At 38.0% G+C, this 21287-nt stretch overlaps 1 protein-coding gene across 8 annotated transcripts in view; it reads right to left on the reverse strand.

Annotated features, from left to right (window-relative positions):
- The window catches only part of MGAT5 (alpha-1,6-mannosylglycoprotein 6-beta-N-acetylglucosaminyltransferase), a 112363-nt gene that overhangs the window by 72274 nt on the left and 18802 nt on the right, over positions 1-21287 (reverse strand). For 3 of the 8 annotated variants that reach the window (XM_048953887.1, XM_048953883.1, XM_048953884.1), the window contains exon 2: positions 17995-18089. The exons of the other annotated variants lie outside the window; for them this stretch is intronic. The gene's annotated coding sequence lies outside the window, so the exon portion shown is untranslated. The remainder of the gene's footprint in view (positions 1-17994; positions 18090-21287) is intronic. 8 annotated transcript variants of the gene reach the window in all.

Consider the following 21287-nt stretch of genomic DNA (forward strand, 5'->3'; position numbering starts at 1 on the left):
TAAAATTCCAGGCTAATGTTAGCTCATCTCCTCCTTCAGCTCCATTGCCTAAACAGATGTGCACTATACCCCAACTGAATGCAAATTAATGGATTTCCTGGTACTGAGGCTTTCTGTTCCTGAGGGAGCATTCCAGCAGATGTTCCAGCCATGCTGGCCAGTCTGTGTTCCCAGCCAGCACAACCGTTACCAAAGTCTGCCCGCTTTTTCTTGCTTTACTAGTGCAAGACGACAAGTTTCTTCACTAGTGTTGAAAGCTGAATCCATCTTTCCTTCTTTCAAGATACAGCATTAATAATGCAATATACTACTACTCACTGCATGTCAGAGTCATGTGCTGCGATCAGAAAAGACAGAAAAAAAAAGAGCCAGATTTCTGATAAGAATGCTTGCATTTGAACACAACTTCTGATTTGATCATACCACGTATGCTTTGACTCCAGTACTGACATGTCAACAAAACAAACTCAGGAAATACCCTCTGATAGCATAAAACCACACACACATCTAATCAAAACCCAATGCCCTTAACTGCTATGTTGAAGGTTCAGATTCAGCTTCATTGCCATTTTAGTCACTGACCATCTTAAATGCAAACAGCACAGGGCAGACAGTAAATCCAGCTCTTTTCACACCTGGTTACTCTGAAGTGAGGAAATATGTGGTCAGATCAGAGTTAGTCCCCTGATTTCAACAACTAATCAGAATTTATTTCAGCTGTAATTCCATTGTATGTGTACGAGGGCCCACAGGTATTAAGCCAACTCAAAGGGTTTTCATCAGTCTCAACATAAGCTCCCAACACTTAGTTGTGGTCAGTCATGTAACACATTCCATACACACCTTAAAGACAGTTTCCAAGCCCAGCTACTGAGGGAGGAGAAGCAGCTGAAAAAAAGTCCTGCAGTTGTACCAGCCTTGTCTAGTAGCAAAAGCATGCACAAATATTTTGCAACTGTACATTCTGAAACGGACGTTCCTTACTATATCAAATAATGCAGAAAAACATTTCCTTGTCTGAACTACGAAGCCTTCATTCTGTTCTTCCTTCTACTGCTTAACTTTATTTTCAGCAGTGTTTCTGCCAACGAGTTCTTTTCCTTTAGCTGACAGATGTCACTGCTTCTTTTCTCTCAGCCCCCCACCTACAGCTGAAATGGTACCATGTACTGTTCTGAGGAGGCAACTTGGGATGCAATACCATGAAGTGAGAAAAGCAGAACAACACTGGGTCGCAACAGCGAAAGCAGACCAGATGGACTGAGGGAGAGTAAAAGCATAAATACTGGGTTTGTTTTTTTAGGCTGGGGGGACGTGTTTGCTTTTGTGTGTGTGCGTGTAGTAGAAATTGGCAGGAGGCAGTGGGATGAAAGTGGAAGGAGAGAAAAGAAGCCTTTGATAAGATGCCATAAAAAAAGTAAATTTTCATCTTGAGCAAACAGCTCGCCTTCACTTTCAAAAATAAATTTCTCCACATAGAAACAGTTTGGGTGGCAGCTCAACAAGCATTTCCCCATGTGGGTCTGTGATTTTACAGAGCACTCCAAGATGTTTCCAATTTTCCACCAAGCACATAATTTTCTGCAGTTTAGTTCCTACAGAAGTTAAATTGTTTTTTTTTTTCCCCCCTTTTGTTTACTTACCCTGATATTTCAGGAAGGGAAGAGGAAAAAAATTAACAGCTACACAAAGTGATTACAGTGGCAAACCTCCCTGCAAACACCTTGTCAGCCAGAACCAAGAGACAAGGCAAGGATACACAACACTACACCCAGGATGTAAGAACAGTCTGCTTTTTCCCCTCAAGGTGTGCAAAAGGATCACTCTGCAGCCATCAAGCAGTGCCACAAATGTTATTCCTTTCTTTTTCACACTGAGTTCTTACTGCTAAATACCATCCTCCATTTTTCTACCCAAAACCCTTTTGGAACTCACAAACTCTACAGGTTTCTCTATACAGCTTAAACGATTTAATATAAAACGTTTGGAAAAAAGTAGCATCTCCAACTTTCCTGTTCTACTTAATTCATATTTTACTGAACTTTCTTTAAAGAATTCATAACAAAGTTTTAATAGATGGGAGTACACTAAGTTTCGAGTGAAGATGCATATGATGGGGGTTGGAGATTCATGATCCTTGAGGTCCCTCCCAATCCTGGCCATTCTGCGATTTCAATCAGACAATTCTAGAGCATGGATAGAGTGGATGACTAAGTAGAATGAAAACAACTACATCGAAATACAGCTGACAAACAAGACAAAGAAAAAAATACTGCTCAGGCAGCAGATCTAGAGCTCAAGAGTTCTCCAACATTAATATCAAAAAAGCTCACAACTAAAGATTTCATATGGAGAAAGAATAAGACAAGAAATTTTGTATGATCTCATTGTTTTTAACTCATATGGATTAAAAGGAAAAAGGATAGAAGAAAGCCTAAACGGAAGAATTCTTACGAAGTTCTTATGATTCAAATAATCCTTATGGATTAAAACCACTCCAGACAATGCATTTAAGGACATAATCACAAACTGTCTTGATCTTTTAATAACAGTGCTTAGAGATTAAAAAAACTGGACTAATTTTAGGATTAGGAATAGGAAGACTTCCTCCAACTTTAAAGCAACGGAAATATTCCTGGCGTTGAACTAATGAAAGAAATTGGAATTTTTACAGCTATTTACAGGCAAATTGTAAGGTAAATTACTTACATTTCTTCTCATTGCATTAAAGGAATCCACAAGCTGCATTTTTTAAACTGAAAAAGGATGTTTCAACATGTAGGCACGGTGATCAAGGGATTAGGAAAGTCATTTTTCACCATATTTTGCAAGAAAGAAACTTAAAAAGTAGACTGAAAGCCCCAGTCATCCTAAGACTTAAAAGAGATCCCCAAACCCAGCAAAAGAAGTACACAAGTGATTTTCACGCTTGCAAGAGTCCCTTGTACAAACAAACCTTAACATACTTCATTAATTTATGTAAATTTAAAAACAGATAGCATGGATAAGAAGTTTTCTAATGTGGACACAAGTACATAACTTTTTCTCCTCCTCTCCTCACATCTACCCAAACGTGACATCCCTCTCTAAACCTAATATATCACACCACCTTAAGTCATTCTCAATTTTACATTTGGCATTTGGCCATTGAAAGGCATAGCTCTGGCACTTGCTAAGAAACATAGTTTCATACTTTTTAGATCAACTTTTTTCCAGTTATGAACAAAAAGCCTTTCACTGTTATACAGCAATCCTGCATGTGCAACTTGGTTTCGGGGAATTCTCTCCTATCTCCTTAGGACACACTATAACTACAGTAACGAGAGTTAAGGAAAATTGCTTTGAACTTATTCAGAAAATATTTTTAATGAAAAAATAGAATTAACTTCAGCTTACAAACCAAGAAATATTTATTATATAAAAATTGAATCTGTTAGCTCATTTCATGCATGAAGCAGATACTTCAGCCTCTCTTGCTGCTGTTAACCACAACCCAGCCTGTTACATCACCTCTTGCAGTCTGTCCAAGAGAAAAACAAGCAGCTCTCAACAGCAGCCCTGTCCAGTTCACAGAGGAAAACCAAGAAGTGCTTTGTATTTAACAAGAAAGCTCTCATCAATGTGGATGCCTAACTACCATCTCTTGTCAACATGATCTTCAACACACTAAACGTAGTCTTTAGACAGCTGAAAATACAGTACAAGGTTTAAGGAAAGATCCAAACATGTTCATGCTCAAAATAGTCATTACATCTTACAGGAAAAGTTTGTGAAGAATAGAAGACAGTTAAGAACATCTGTGTAAGAAAATTAACTTGAATTTCTTTAAGACTTTGCTGGAATGGCAGAAAATTAAAACAAAAAAGAAATTCTCAATAAATTGGGTTTCAATAGATTGCAGGTTTCTACATCCAAATTTTCCATAAACATCACAACAACAGAAGACAGGAGAGTTGAGTTACAATAGAAAGAAAGAAGAAATTTCTATGTTATTAAGTAAGAATGTACCATATAATTGCGGGAAAACAACCCAAACTATCTAAGCTGAACATTAAATAAAGTCTTAAGAAATATTTTTTTCTAGTTGCTTTAGAACAAGTTGAACCTGGGTCAAAGTATAACATTTCTTCCTACAAATTTGTTCTTGGCAACCTTCTTGAATACAATCCAATTTAGGTGGCTAGACAAATGGTTGAAAATACAAGCTGCATCTCCAAAGCAGAGTATTTAATGGAACTAAAATTTCAACAGTCACCCGTTTCAAACAACAGTGCTGTTTTATTCCATTGCTCTAGTTTCTGTATTTAAGATGTTTTCTGTATTATCAGAAAGGGTGAGATTGCAATTTGTTTGACAACTAATTTCAAAGAAAGACAGCAAAGCATTTGAACACATATCTTGTATCTCCTGAATAAATCCTGTTTCCAAACATTGCTAGTTACCAATCGTTGATACAGTTAGATGAGCACTGTCACAGAAATGAAAGTTGCTGTTACTTATAAAGAGAAATAAGAAACAACAGCATTGCAAAAAAAAGTGCTTTACATCTGAAGGCAATCAAACCCATTCTAGCTGATGAGTTACTAACAGTTTTACTGAATCAGCAGCAGCACCTCAGCTACAGAGCTGGTATTTTTGTTAAACTGTAACAACCTTGTGCCACTAAAACAGCATTCCCACCACCAAAATGCTTAGAGGGATGTATGTGTAGTTCTCCACACATTCAAGAAGCCCAATTGCTTGTCACATGAAACAGACCTTTACAGCAATAGTAGTGCTTGAAAGCAATGCTGATGCTGTGCTTTTGGAGGAGAAAACACCTGAGGGGAATCAAGTCACTGGGTAAATGCTGAATGGAGCACCAGACCAAACCTTCACTACATATGCAGTTCTCAGCTGTCCAGCCAGTTATGGATAGTAATGATACAATCCTTTAAAACAGAACCATTTCTCCCTGCAGACAATTCTCACAATGTGCTATGAATGATACGGCCACAACCACAGAAGTATTTTCAAAGGAAAGCCAGCAGCATGACACTAAACGTGGCACCATTCTCACTTGCTACATGGAATATTTTATAACCACGATGGACACAGGTGGAAGGCAGTCAGCTTTTCAGATCTCTGCGAGATTCAATAAAGTAAACAAGCTTCCTTTACAGAAGTATGAGCTGTACTTAGTATACCGTAGGGCACAAAACTTATAAACTATTTTGAGTAGGTGGAAAACAGACTCGTTTTCCAACATCCCTTGACAGCTGTAGAACAGCTTGTACTGGCAAACTGAGGAATAGTTCTACTTCAGCTGTGGCCCCTTGCAAAACTAAAAGAATGAGAAAAAAAAAGCTAGAAATGCAGAATACAGCCAGAAGCAGCAGCATAAGGAAAGTGAATCAGTAATACCATATTGTTGCTCTCAAATTCCAAGGAGGAGACAGAGGATGCACACACTGCCCCCAAATTCAGGAAATAATACGAAGTCCTGAGCTGATATTCTACGTAAATAACAGTTCAATAACCTGCTAGTACTGAAGGACAGCTGAAGAACCCAAGAAGCTCTCCTCACTGCTTATACCCTGTCATTAACAACAATGCACATCTTTTTCAGACTCTCTCACTCCCAAGGTCCTCTCGGTAGCTCTAGTCTGCCTGTACCAAAGAAAGCTTAAAGTCTGTTGGTTCTATTCCACCTTCTTCAATGACTCAGTGCCTTTTGTAAATCACCTCAATTGGTGGAAATGCATTCTTTTGCAAAGTACATTTTCTTAAGGCAATACTCTCATTCAAGGTTTGTTAGCAAAAGTAGCTTCATTTTCAGTGCTGAAAGCAAACCTTTACTCCTTCTGCAGTGCAGCTCCAAAGTAAATGTTAATATCTTGGCAAATTTAATTATTTACAACATTAAATGCTTTAATTTCAGAGTTGTCATGGATTTGCTTTCCCTTCTTGAAGGATGCAGCTAGAACTTACACAAGCTACTTCCTTGCTGAAGTTATCCTTAAATGAACCATGAAGTCAAGTCTGAAGCCTGCCTTCACCAGACAGAAAATCACACCTTAGGTCTCAAAATCTCTGTTTATGTCAGCATGCAACACAACAGAACAGCAAAACAAAACGATAGGCTTTGAGGACCTGACGTTCACACCACAGGCATTTCAGCTCAGCGATGTACGGGGCATGCATATTAATAGCAGGGCACAGTGCTGTGCATTGTATCTAGTCCACCTTACTGACTATATGCCAACAGTCTGAGAACATTTCCTGCATTCCTGGAATGTTTTAATTGAAAGGGAATCCAGTTTGTGATCTCCAAGGTACCCTGCAATACAAGTTGAAGTGTTACTAGCAAGGTTACAATCCACTTCAAAGAGCAGTTCACATTCAAGGCAATGTTTGGGAACATCCCATACTATCCTGAACTACCAAACTCACCACAGAAATGACCAGAAAAAAAAAGAAACAAAACATAATTCAATTGCCTGCAGTTACCCTCTCAAGTAACAAAATAGAAATGAATGACCAAATAGGTGTAGAAAAAGCTATACTTCCTTCACAAGTGTTTTTGTTATAGAATGGCACAGAGCTGCAGATTTACTAAGTCAGAATATGCTTCCAACCAGAATTCAGCTTGAGTTTGAATGAATGTAACTATATCAAAAAGGTTGCTGGAACTCCTGCAGCACAGTAACATGTTAAAGCTGCTCAGACCACACGCTGTCCATTAACCACTGCATTCTGAACTTATGAAGGAGAAAATTAGGTGACTTGTTTCACTGGGAGATTAGACTAGAAAAATGAAAGAGGCAGCAATTTTGTATTCCCATTTTAGGTATAACAGGTTAAAGATAAATAGCATGATCCAATAGGAAAAATAAAGCTGAGATCTTCTAATTATGGGTAAGAATTTAAAAAAACAAACAAACAAAAAAAAACAACCTAGTAACTCATCCACATTGCAATTTACGCACTTACAGAATAACAGATGTGGGAAGGAAGTCATAGGAAAAAAAAAACAGTAAGAAAGAGGGGGGTGAAAAACTTGAAAGCCTGAGAAAAAAAAAAATCACAATAACAAAAAGACAGAAGCATTAAGTTAGTCAAGAAATTAAAAGGCGAGAAAGAAAACAAATGCACCAAATGAAGACTTGAGGTAGAAAAAAAATATAATTCAATGCAATTCCAAGGTAGAGTCAACAAAACACTCCCTGGACAGACAACAAGTGCTAGAAAATTACCCTGAAAAGACAAGGGCTTAACTAACTGAATGGCTCAACACACCAGTTCATGCAAGACTGAAAAAACCCACCAGATAAAGAACAGTAAATACTATTAAATCAACATTATGATTGACATGTCAACAGATAAAAGTGAGTTTTCATGGCCAAGCAACAACTAATAAATTCTCATATACAAATTGGACTGTAAACATCAATTGAGTAAAACTGTTTGTCAAGGAGTTTTTGGCATTTCCTGATATTCTTAGAAGTGGCAGAGCTTTCACCCTGAGTGAGAAACAAGTTGGGGTTTTCATTTATGAGAAGCCTGCAGCCAGTGATTAGACTTCCCGTTTCATGATGTTTCTTCAATAAATTCTCCAAGATAACTGGAAACTCCTGCCCATAGCACGACAAAAAGAAGTATTCCATTACATGGGCATACATTCACATGCATAAACAATTCTACAGCTCTCCACAGTCATTAGAGACAAGATACAATGCTACCTTTGCACAAGACACCATGGGTCTGTGTTAAGGGAGTATGACAATGCTGGAAGCAACATCTACCATCTCATAAATGACTTAAATTGGTGAACAACACCGAGCACCAATTCAGAGTTCCTTTAAATTTTGCAGAACTTTAATACTTTCACATGTTCCAAACAGCCACTGTCTTCAAAACATTTTGAGCACTGACTCACGTAGACAGAGATACTAAGAAATACTGTAACTTCCACATATCTAACCACAAATGACAGAAGAGGTACAATTAAATATCCTTAGTAGACTTCCAGTAGTTACTCCACGTGTATTTTGAGAACAAACTCCTCTCACTGCATTAGACAATGCATTAGGAAGTATGTTCATTGATACTGAGTTTAGGCTACTAGCCAAGTGTTCTTGCAAAGAATGTCATTAAGCTTTTCTCGTGCTTTTAAATCGAAAGACAGATGGAAATAATGTTTGTAAACCCAGCCTTGTCCACATTTGTAGATCAGAAGTACAAAGGAAGTCACCTGGCTGGTCTCCTGGCTCAAGCACAACTCTATTTTCCAGCCTATGTACTACTTTCAAAGTTCATACACACTTTTTCAGGCTCTCGAATTCTACTTTGATAACAAAATCTGCTTTCTGAAGGTTAGCAAACACCAGAAGCTGCAAAGCTTTCATATCTCGTACTGGGACTCATCCATACCGTTATGTTTTAACAGGTGGCTGCGTAGTGAGTGTCAAACTAAGAAACACTGATTTGCATAACATCCCTTCTTCATTTTTATATAGCCACAAACCAAGAAGCACATGTTGTTAGAGACAGAATGAATTTGGTGTGCATCAGATTTTTTAGATTTTCTTTATCGAGTACAATTTAAATACTTCAGCCTTTGTTTCTTCCCCTTTGCATTGGAGCTTTAATCTCCAGAAGAAGAAAACAACCCACCAAATACTTGGCTTAAAGATGGAACAACTTTTCGGGCATCAGCTGAAAGAGCAAGGCTTTAGTTTATAAGGTCTGCCGCTCACAAAGTTTCAGCCATGCCAGGCCAACAGAAAAGCTTCCATCCAAACACCAGAGTTGCTTTCCAGTGTATCAACTTGATGCTCCCAGCACGCTTGCAGCTTGCACTGACTGCAGTAGCTTGTGGTCATTGACGACTACAAACCAGAGGTCACAGAAGTTAAGAACAAATGGCTTGTTAGGCTCTAACATAGAGTTTGTTGCATACTACTAAATTTACTGTGCTTTCATCACATCATGGCCTGATTGCCTGAGGTTTTCAATTAAAACAGGATGAAAACTCAATTTTACTGAATGCCAATGAAGAAAGAAGCCTAGTAGATAAGCATCTTCCCCCTCTTCAATTGACCTTTCAGTCTTTGAAGGAGACAGGGAGAACTACTACATTATTTTCTATACTTTCAAAACAAAGACAAAATCCCATACAGCACCATATACTTAAAACCCAACAAAAAGAAACAAAATCCAACAAACTTATAATGGTAAATCTGATCATCTAGCTTTTGAGCAATATGATGTACTAGATAAAAAACTCCATAAAAAGCATACAATTTTCCACTGAAGCTGGCCACCTCTGTGACAACCATCAACAATTAAACAGAACCATTTTCAGCAGTTAAAAAAGCTTTGTGGAGAAAAAAAAACCATTATGTGTATTTATGAAAAACATGCACAACATGAGACAAGTAATTTTCTTGTAAGTGCACAGACATTTAAAAAAAACATACAGGACTTTTTGTGAAATGTGCTTTACAAAAGCACAGAAGCATTTAAGACTTCTTAAGTAGTGAAACAATCAGCTCTTAGATACCTTTCCCTACTTCAGTTAAAGTTTCAATCTTTTTTGGGAATAGGGGAAAAAAGCAGTTTGAAGGACAAAGGTGGGAACCAAGAATAATGAAGATCTAATAATAGCAGCCACTGAAGGGCAAACACCTACAAAATTTCATGAGCAAACTAAAGTGACATTGCAAACACTGCAAGAGAATAAACATCAGAGGTTAAAATGGAAACCAGCAAGCCTTAGAGAAGTGTCAGCAAAAACACTAAGAAGACACTCTGCACACTACAGCCAGCTCCAGGGAACCGATTTGCAGAGAACAAGAACAGATAATTGTCCCCTTTAAAAAATAAAAAGGGGGGTGAGGGCAGTAGATGGGGATGACAAGAACCCCAAAAATCTTGACAATCATTCATTTGTAAGCTTAACATTCCAGAACTATGAAGAGTCAACCACTGAATTCAACTTACTTTACATAAAAATACATTTCTTATTTTCCCTCCCCCACTGAACTGTTCCATTTTAACATGGTGAAAGAATTGCAGAAGATCAGGTTTGGAAAGGCAAGTTAACTAAACACCTGTTGTGATGTTTTTTAAGAAAAGCAAAATCAAATAAGCTAATTGAGCCCACGTAGAAGAGTAGCAACGCCTAGGTTTCAACAGATTGTGTAATCCTATGTATCAATGGAAAAAAAAATTAAGAGAAACAAAAGGAATAATAATATTTATAGGGAGATATGGCTTGTTACAAAATCCAATGAAACCAGATTGTCCATTTAACTGATTTAAGTTTCCAGTGAAAGCAGGAGGGAGAATTCAGACGTCTAATAGTATCACTGAAGACACAGTAGCTCAGAGGTTGTGAGTGAATATACAGCATTAAGGGACACAATACAGAACTGCATATATTTAAACAAGGGAGTGATACAAGTAGGAATAGTTCACTAACCAGTATGTCATCTCCCCCTATTAGACTTCAAATCTTAAGAAGTGGCAGCTTGAGTGATGAGTAAGAAATGAAATGTCACCTAAAAGAGTGGAAACGATTAGGTTAAACAATAAGCAGGTTGATCCTACCACCTACCATCTGTTAGTGACAATGCTGTTTGTAGCTGTATTCATGCTGAAGTGCTATTGGAGAACGTGTGACTACCTAAATCAAATTCCCAACAAAATTGTGAAGAGTCCAAATTCCATTAATCACTTTTGAGAAAGTCAAACTGCAAGTCATGTATACGTGTTTATGGCTAGAAAGTTAAATTCTAGATATCTGAACACATCAAACAGAACAAACAACATAGCCTGTAGAACGTAAGAGGGGAGAAAAGTCCTTTGCTTGAATTTTAGTTTATCATGGAGGTTAAAGAATCCCACAGGAATCCTTTATTTAATGCAAAGTACTGTCCATGCAGTTTTTACCATTTCTACTCTTTAGCCCATATCATCAGGATTTCTTGTAATTCACCAAGAACAACATGGCAAGTTCTATAAAAACTCCCGTTAATTACGGCAACTGTCAAGAGCAAAAATTAGGAGCGTTAAAGAAATCTCAATAGATGCTCAAAGAGGCATCTGTGAGATTTCTGAATACATCCAAAAGCACAATTCCCACTGCACCTAATGAGACTCCAAAGGTGTCTGAACATCCTCTAGAAATCAGCCTCTGATATGTCTGAGAATACTTTGCACCTGTAGCTCTCTCATCAACATCCACTTGGCACTGTGGGCTTTTAGCACCTCTAAAAATGCCGACACATTAAGTCCCTTCTGATTATCTCCATCTGTGCGCTCTTATTCTTGTATAGAAGGATCTCATCTGTGTTTATAATTTAAACCACAAGCCTGGACGTAGGGCTCACACAGAGAGACAGGAATACTAACAGCAATTTATAGAACAGTAGGAGTGAGGGCTGAATTTTCCAGCACCAGCTTTTTCTTCTTTCCAGAACGACTTTTCTGTCTTTTCAATACTAAAAAAAAAGGAGACTTTCTTTCTGATTTGGTACATTATACTTGCTACAGTGATGAAGTCAACCTAAATCACATGGGTAGCTCAAGCATACACAAGAAAAAGCTTTTCTGTGGGTTTGAGAATCAATAATAAAAACTCATTTTCACCTACTTCTTGTTATCTACCTAAATGTAGGAAAATCCTTATTTTAAGTCTTTCATAGTCCTTACTGTCCTCATAACAAGAAATCATAGTTTACTGCTATGTTGTTTATATTGTATTGGTTTCCCAGCGGAATACAGATTTTTTATAGTCATATATTATATTTTTAAGTTATGAATTTAAATACATTCCTGGCATATTCAATATATACATTCAAATGCAAACAAATGTAACAACAGTTCTAATGCCAAATAACATTCTGAATGGAATATGATTTGACAACAAAAGAAATACATATATGACAGATGTCAAGGGAAGTCACTTTCCATGCTACATTTCTTGAGATGGGGCTCCTTAATTTTGATATTCAGGAAAATCTGATCATCTAAGGACTAGATATGCCCAGAAAAGGTATGCATTTTAATAATCTTTTTTAATTTGGCATAATCTTCAAGACGCTCACAGTAACAGACGGAATAAAAGTTGTGGCTCATAGGTAAGCCAGACTAAACTTGTAGGACAGCATTCATTTAAACCACAGCCAGGTTAGCCAGAATACTTCAAGGGCGCTGCAAATCTCTGACACCAGTTAGCTCAGCTAAAGTGTGTCTGGGTCAATCACTCCAACCCAAAGATGTAACAGTGCTATAACTTCCTCAAGTTTGGCAGACTCTAAGTGAATTCAGTAACCGTTGCCAGGATTTCTTTACCAAAATGTGAGTAAGCTGCCCCTGTAGGGGAATTTGTTGCTGTTCTACAAAGTTAATCTTATCGAGAAATGTGGCTCCCTGAAAACACAAGATTGATAATGATCTTGCAGGAGTTGCACCAGGCACAGACTGCTATTCTGTTCTGCTGGAACTCATTAGCATTGCACAGCTGATGCCACACAATGACAGCGACAGCCTCAAGGGATCTGATGAACTGTACAGGTTGCAGTGAAGGTAGGAAGAAAAAGATTCAAGGACAAACTTTAAAAAGAGAATATAACACAAGTTATGCTTTGTAAACGGAAGCAGCTTTTGTGAAAAATGGAAGCAGGAGAATGTTTTCTTCTCCTGATAAGTTCTCTGGCAGGCTTACCTCTGAGAGCTCAGTGCATGTCACAGTGAGCCTCAGCAGAACTGTGCACAGATCAGCTCCTAATTACTTGAACAGGGTACAGCACCCTCAGCATTCAGGTATGAGTTCCAGCCCGTATATCCAAGAGCGTCAGCTAGTAATAAGCTGCTGGTAAGTAACTGAAGTACTCCTAACCCTTACTGCCACCAGCCCTGCATACAGCCATCACAGCCCTAGCAGAAGCACCAGCAGTCAGAGCTCATGGTGCTTTCCTCTGAGCAACAACCAACACGCTGAGGCCATCTTACTCTTCTGGTTTCTGAACCAGTAGAACGGTCTCCTATAACCCAGTTACATGAATGTCAGCCTCAACTCTTTCTGTGCATTCCACCAGAGGACAGAAAACAAAAACTATCTGGAAGTGTAAAATCTTGATTTGAGCTTACATATATTTATTGTTGGATTGCTTACAAAGAATTATGGATACACACAGTTGACTTCAAGAGCATTAAAAATGCATCTGCTATTTTTCCAATATTCCATATGATCTTGAATATGGGAGAATTATTAATGTCAAGTGCTCAGGGAGAGGAAAGAAAAAGAAGGCGTATAGCTGGTATCAAGTAAAAACTCAATCCAACATAGAAGGTGGTCTAAGGAAAAGAATTACACTGTTAATGAAAATAAATAAGTTACAGCATTGAGCAATTTAGGAAGGACTAATTTCCATCATTCAGAAATCCAGCTTAATGATGCTTCTCAACTTAAAGTGCATTTGTCTGCAGTACTGAGAAAATAAAGATGCCTATAAAAATCATCTCCACTCACACGTTTTCTTTTTCTAGTTAAGTAATGAAAATAGCAGACTTTCATTTAGGAAAATAAAAACATAATACACTGAGTAATTGCACGGCTAACACTTGAGAAGAAAAACCTACCACTGAATGCAGTTCAGGCTCACTTCATACAAAATTATCAGCAGTATACCTTCTTGCAATATCTGAAGTATGGCCCAAAAGCAGTAGCTCTCTTTTTACATTTTGTTTTCAGCATGTACTTGATACATACACCATCTTTCATTCCTACTGTGATGCCTGCTTGTGACCATTTGTTACATCATTGCAAAGTGACCAAGCAAGTCTTTAAATTTTTTTATTAAATTGGGAATAATAATACAAATAACTCTTCTCAACTTCCATACTGCTAATATGCTTGGATGAACAAAGCACTTCTTACTAGAAAAACTGCACTTCATTTCAAACACCTGCTAGGTGGTAATTTATGTAACAGAAAGATCATTTTTTGGCAGTGTACGAGTCAGTGTCTGGTCTTTAAAGCAGCAATTGGCGTTTCTCCTCTTGCACCTTTTAAGTACTTAATGGCCTTGGTCTACTGACACACCAAACCACTTCAAATTCATTATGTAAATCCCACACAACACACAGGCAGTACATCAAATTAAACACAACGAGGATCTGTGTTCTGATTTCAGATTTGGATCACGTGTTTTTGTCCACTTCTGCAATGATTACATTAGGCTTTACAAGAGATTGGTTTCATTATCTTAGGAGTAAGGCCATCAAACAATTCATGCATATACAACAAGATTCGTAATTGTACTCACAAACATAGTGGTAAGTACTGAATGTACAAAAAGCACACTTAGAGCACTAAATGCTCTTCATGATACCTTTTGAAGTAGGAAAGCCCCGATTATTTCCATCCACACTTTCCCATCTTTTCAATTCACCTTAGCATACTTAAGTGTCAACAACAGTTGCCAATAAAAATTCTAAGCAAATCAGATCCACTCCTGGCATAAACCTCCAGTTTTAGTATTGCAGTAACTTGCTGATCAGCTCTTTAATGGCTGCACCATTTCATTCCCTTCAGAAAAAGTCTTTTTTATAGGGGTGGACTCCGGGGACAGACAACTTGGATCCTATTCAAAATGTAACTGACTTTGCTACTGTTACCTGTGAGTCAGTAGCTCTATGGGCTGGGTAAGTCTGGCACTTCCAGCAGCTCCTTAGAGCTTTGAACACACCTTGTCTCAATGCCACACTATACACCCTCTCCCTTTGCCTTCACCTAGCAGGTCTGGTGGGTTGAACACCTGCACTGAACACAACCAGAAGTATCCTTAGAGTGTCTCCTACCTTCTCCCTTAGCTAAATGCAGACAACTTGCCTATCTAGATAATTACTCTAGTTCTATGTGAACACTGCCAGCATAAGTTACCAGGTTATTAAAGAGCAGAAAGCTGAAGTTCTTTCTGATTTATGCAACATTCAGAAAAGATGAATATAGATAATTAAATAAAGCTGCAAAATTTCTACAACTTCAGCTTATTCAGCTTTAGAGGCGTTTCATAATTTAATCAAATTCTGCAAATAGTTAATACTATCTTATTTTATATTGTGGAAGCAAACAAAAACCAAGACTAACATTCAGAAACTGGAGAGGAAAAAAGATAAGGAAGCAAAAATGAAGGAAAGGTAATTGTTAAAACAGTTCTGTAGGAAGCACAGAAAGCTTCAGTGAAAGTGTTTCATACACCCAAACATCTGTTTGATGACTGGTAGCTGAATCAGTTTCTTCCCTGAAAGCACCATAAATAACTCAGAAAAGTATGGATGGCAAAAGCAGGAGGGGGAGATAAGAGCTACACTGTGCTGCAGAAATTGTCTTGACTTGTGTGGGAGATCTCTTGAGAGTTAGCTGCTCTCTTTCACCAATAACACTGCCCACAGAACTGCAGCCTCCTCTGCTGCCAGGAGACAAGGGCTTGATTCTGTGTGCTAAGAAGCAGGGATGTCTTGCAAGGCGTGACATCGCCCATATGAGTGTGACAGCTCCCCTCCCTTTCACTTCAATCCCCCATGAGCTGTGAAATGAAGACCTCACCAAGCCATCATGGGAGTCTTCTGCATAACCACAGTAAAAGAGGTTTTAGTACACAAAGGATGTACTGCCAGGGCTCTTAAGAGGCAGTAAAATGGAGATGGTGGTAGCTGGAAATTAACTAAATCAAGACGAATCAATATTTTCCCTTTCACTAAAGGGGGTGGAACATGGCTACATCAGCAAGCCAAACTGGCAACAAAACCCCACTGTTTTATTTGAACCAATTATTTCAAATTACATTACGACAAAAATAACGTTAAACAGGTGTTTAATATACTTTAATTATCTTTTAACAACTTAAGCCAGCCTTGAAGTTGGACGTGGTCAGCAACAGCCTCTGCCACAAAATTCAGGCTCAAAAGAAGCTCACAGTAGAACCTTAGCTGTAGTCAATCCTGAAAGTCCTGCTCACATTCTTAGCTTTAACCTAGCAATCCTTCATGTAAAGGTCATAGTACCTCAACTGAACTGAGGTACTCTCACTTCACCACTTGCATGCAAGACTCCACATATGATAGAGCACACATTCAATTGGAAGCAATGGCGTTCCATAACATCTTCATGTTGGGTTCAGTCTCCATGAGTAACACATTGAGTTCTAACTGAGATACCAATACATTGAATTAGAATATTTTCAGTACAGGAGAGTATTATTAATAGATATTATTCTTCCAGTCCAAATTCTCATCTCTCCATTCACTGTGGCCTCCCTTCCCACCAAGGCATACAACAAAATGGAAATAAAACAGCTACAAGACATCCAAGATGTAACAGCCTTTATTTTCCTGCTCCTTCACCTTTTTAAAAAGTTTAATTAAAGTTCACAAAGGTGGCCTCATAGACAAGACTGGGATCATTCTGGACTCAATCTTTAGAAACCAGAGACAAAATGCTTCACACACTTACCTAGCACACATAAACACACAAAGCAGGCGACAATCTCACACTAAATAAGAAAATTAAAGAAGGGTTCTTCTGCCATAGGTTACAAATATATGAAACTGCTAACAAGGAGAAAACATCCAGAAGACAGTGTTTATATAGCAAATAGAACTTGGAATTAAATGTTAGTTTATCTACAGTATGGCTGTTATGGAAACAGCTACAAAGCAACCTGAGAAAAGTCCAGGAGGAAAAGCTCAAGACACCTTCAAGGGCAATATGCATGCAATGCTTTTCCATACCTCCCCTGGAGGACGTGCAAAATTAACAACTTAAATGGAAGATTTTCCTTCTGTTCAGGCATGGAAGAAAAATATCACTCTTCAAACACATGCACACAGAGAATCATTAACTAGATGACTGCACCACAGCACAAGACACTCTGAAATAGGCAATCTTTTTTTGTATACTTTCAATTTGTCACAAAGTGAAACAAGAAGAATATAAGGACTTGCCACAGTTTTCAGATAAAAATCCTAATCCTAACCAAGATTAGCTGGTAGCCTAAAAACATCAGCCTGTAATCTCCCACAAGACACAAGCTCATGTACCCCACAAAGTCCTATACCAATCACTAACTAGAAGAAATTGGGTCAAAATCCAAGTCACACTGGAGCATCAATCTTCTTATTTCAGAGCTGTCACATTTTAAATCTTTCATACAGTCTCCAGATAAATTATTAAAAACAGATCTTTCTTCAAACAGAGACTAATCAAAAGTGACATTCCAGTCTAATTTTACACATAAAAAACCCACAAGAGCAAAACCACAACAACATAAGAAGTAGTTTTATCTTCAGTCACTTAAGGCACATCTCCAAACGTATGTAAACATCCCTGCCAACCAACCAGACAACAGATATCTACCAGACTGCTTTAGGGTTTCAGTACAAAGAGCTGGGATCAGGTGGCAGTACTTCTCACACTGCTATTTCTTTCTTGACAAAATTCCATGCTTCACTAATCTCTAGCAGACTCACATACCTTACTCTCACCAATCCCACTAACATCAGAGAAGCTGTTCCCATTTTAATTCTGCATATCTATAGACTCATCCCACAGCTGAACTGAACTCTGGAGCTTGAAAGATGTAATGAGATTTGACTCTTCCACTGAACTGCCATTCCTGTATGTTCCATACCTAGTTAACTACATACTGAATGTGACAAACAACAAATAATTACCCCTAATCTTTGAAATCTATTGACCTAAAGCCATACAAAAGCCATTGACAGATGTAGGGCTGTCACGACTAGAACCCATGCTACTGTATATATCAAGATATTTGCCTCCTGAATCTTCTAAAATAAATCAGAACTTTCAGCCTCTAAGACTTCTATTCAGAATAATTAAAATTTACCAACAACATAGATCTTGTACTATATCTTCTGGTGTCACCAAAACACATTACTATCACAACCTGCTAACTCTAAAGTATCTAGATTTTTTATTACCTTATCAAGTGACTTATGCAGACTTTTTCTGTACTGTATCTAGCTTCCTTTCCACATTGTCAAAGTCTTCTGAGATGCAGATTACAGGATCTCACCTAAAAATGAAGTATTTGAGTATTATGATTTGTATCTGGAAATATCAGCTGCACTATTAACGAAGTGGCTACGTCAGCTCGCACTGCCATGTTCCAGATCTTCACTGACTGTCATTTCCTCAAAGAACAGAGATTCACTGAAATCAGGGCACTGATATTGGGTTCTCAGAATTACTGACAAGATACAATTTTCATTATTTTTACAGTTGTGTTTATTGCTTTTCAACCTGGCACAGGATATCAACTCACACTGCTGACTAGGAAAGGTAGGCAGTAGATATGAACAGAAAGAAATTCCAACTATAGCTTTTAGATACAGGCTCATCTCTTTCCTTAATAAAAGGCAGCAAGCTCTCCAAGTCCTGACATCTTCAACTATAAAATTCACACATTATCTACAAACTCATCACCAAGACTAAACCAACTGGATAACTAATGACAGCAAGACACTTTAATGCTTACTTTGAGTCATTTTAATGACATTTATGAGCCATAATGTGCAATATGAATCAGTGGCATAAACCTACTTAACATATAATGAACTAGAGGGCAAAATAAGTAGCTCAATTGCTAATGAAACAATACTTAATTTTTTTTGCCATACAGAATTTATTATTAAATACCATCATTTTTGACTCATGGAAGAAGTTTCCATGCCCCCTGGCTGACTTACAACAATCACAAGTCGATGGCAATTTCTTAGAGATGGGACACCTATTGACTGCTGCCTGAGAACATACAGAGAATAAAATGGGAAAAGCTAAACAAAACCTTCACTCCTCACAGATCCACAAAAACCACCTGATGGATGATTTAACCATTAGTTACTGCAACCACCTTTGCTGGAAGACACAAGCTTCCCTCACTCACGTCCTCTCAGTCCTCCAAAAACTGAACAGCATCATCAGCACAACCCAGAAGATGAACATATACTCAGTGAACACCAGGTGCAACCGGCTCAAGAGAAATGGAAGTACTTTCTCAGGAGCCCCCTGCTCACATCCAGATAGCACCACACTGCTCAACTCTGAGCATGCTGACAGAACCACGTTGCATATTCACATAGCAGACAACACAAAAATCCGAGTTCTCCTCATACCAAAATCTAGTAGAGCTGCATTAAAAAAAATATATAAATTAAAACCAAATCCAAAACCAACAAGCATTGCTGCGAAGCCACCATAAGAAATTCATACGCTCCCTCGTGGAAGGATATCATAGACACGAAGAGATGAAGCAAATGGCAAAAGCAGCCAACATGACCTCAGCTTGCAGGCAGAGCACAATAAAGAACTGCAATGGCCCCAACTCATACCGTGTATCACAGAAAAGAGACATGAGGATTTCTTTCTGGCAAGATGGTCTGACGGAAAAGCTTCCCAGGACAGTTAGCAAAGCAGCCATCGTGCTACCACAGCTCTGAAGAAAACTCCACCTTTCACTTCTCTTCAAAACTTAAACAAGTTCAACAGAAAGTTTAACTTCTCTCTTCCACTCTTTTCTCTCCATTTCCCCTGAGGCTACTAAATAATCATACAAGGTCAGGAGCTTTAAAAGCCATCAACAAGAGAAGGGCAGGAGTATGATTAATTAAACCCAGGAATCTAAAATTGCGGGCAGGCAATTGAATACAGTGTTCCAGCATTGACTTCAATATAAGCAGGTTTGCAAGAGCATCATGTTACAATTCAGGTCTAAAAAGCAAGGTTCTTTAATGCATATATCAAGACTTTTACTTCCTAAAGCAGGCAAGAAAACAGTCTAAAGCAGCAGCTGAAATGTCATAATTCTAGTAATCACCTAACCTTTATCAACTGTTAAAAGTTGGACTGGAACCATTAATTCCTCTTTAATGCTTTATCTTTATAAGCAACTTCTAAAATACCACCTTGTCAGCTCAACTCAATATTAGAAAATAAGCAGGTGATTTTTTTCTATCAGAGCTTCTCATTCAAATTTCAGAACAGTGCGGACCCCATAATGCTAGAGGTGCTACTTATAACTTCACCCTTAAAGAAAGTACTGCCAGTGACACAACTGGGAGAGACAGCCCTAAAACAACCCCAACAAAGAAAATGTAACTACTAAAGAAGTGTTATGAATCCAAACCTTGCTGCAAATGTCAGAAATTACTTTTGACACTGAATCCATAGAACTTAATTAGACCTTCACTACTCTATCAGCTTTCTGATTGACAAAATTTAAACCAAAAATGTATTGTTTCTACAAACCACTGATATTCCTTAATAAAAGTCAGATAAGTCAACTTATAAAGACCAAATAATCAAAAATGTATCAGTATACTGTGAATTTCTAAACCTGAAGATATATTAACAGAGGTGTAACAGCTCTGCTCCTAAGAAAAAACACTGTGCAAGTCACAGCTAAGTGACTTTCTAATCACTTTCTTTCTAATCACCAACTCGCATCCTCCTTAATTCCTGGAAATAAGGATTCCAAGCTGAATTGAGGGGTGAAAAAACCTGTATATGATTGTTTTTCCATCAAGGGCAAAGCATCAAGACATCTAAAAAGAGGTGAGGTGACTGAACTTTTTAGAGGAGGAACCTCAAGGCACGTCCAGCAAAATCCACTTAAAATTCAGAAGTCAAAGGGAGCTTCTAAAAAAAATACAAAAAACCCAAACCAACAGGGTAATTACAGAGGAAACATACATACACAAAGGGGAATAAGAAGGGAAAGAACATGGAAATATTTCTCAGAATATCAAGCTCTTAATATTTAAATCGGAAAAATACATTTTCTTCATCTTCCTCATTCACCTTAAACAGCCAATGAACTGCAATGCGTTTTATATCCTTGTGGTACTGCTCTTTCTGAGCAACAGATTAAACCTTCAGCCTCAGCAGCAGGGCTATATCCTGTGAGCCAGGACCTTCTGTAGGGGCACAGGAATTGATGACCACTTCTCAAAAGAAGAGTCTTTTTTTTAACTAAATAGGATTTACCAAATACATAATCTAATATTAGATATTTATTCCAATATAGCTGGCAGAAAGTTAGAGTCAGCTGGTAGTTTTGCTATCCTCATAATTAAGATCCAGGCCATGGGAGAGAAAAAAAAAGCTTTTTTGTAACTAAAACAGCAGTGACATTTCCTCTACGTGTTTCTTTAGAGCTCATCATAGTCACAAGAGAGTTTCAAGTTACCTAGGTTAAAATCTGATTAATTGTAAA

Source organism: Lagopus muta, chromosome 8, assembly GCF_023343835.1.
Source record: "Lagopus muta isolate bLagMut1 chromosome 8, bLagMut1 primary, whole genome shotgun sequence".
Classification (NCBI taxonomy): domain Eukaryota; kingdom Metazoa; phylum Chordata; class Aves; order Galliformes; family Phasianidae; genus Lagopus; species Lagopus muta.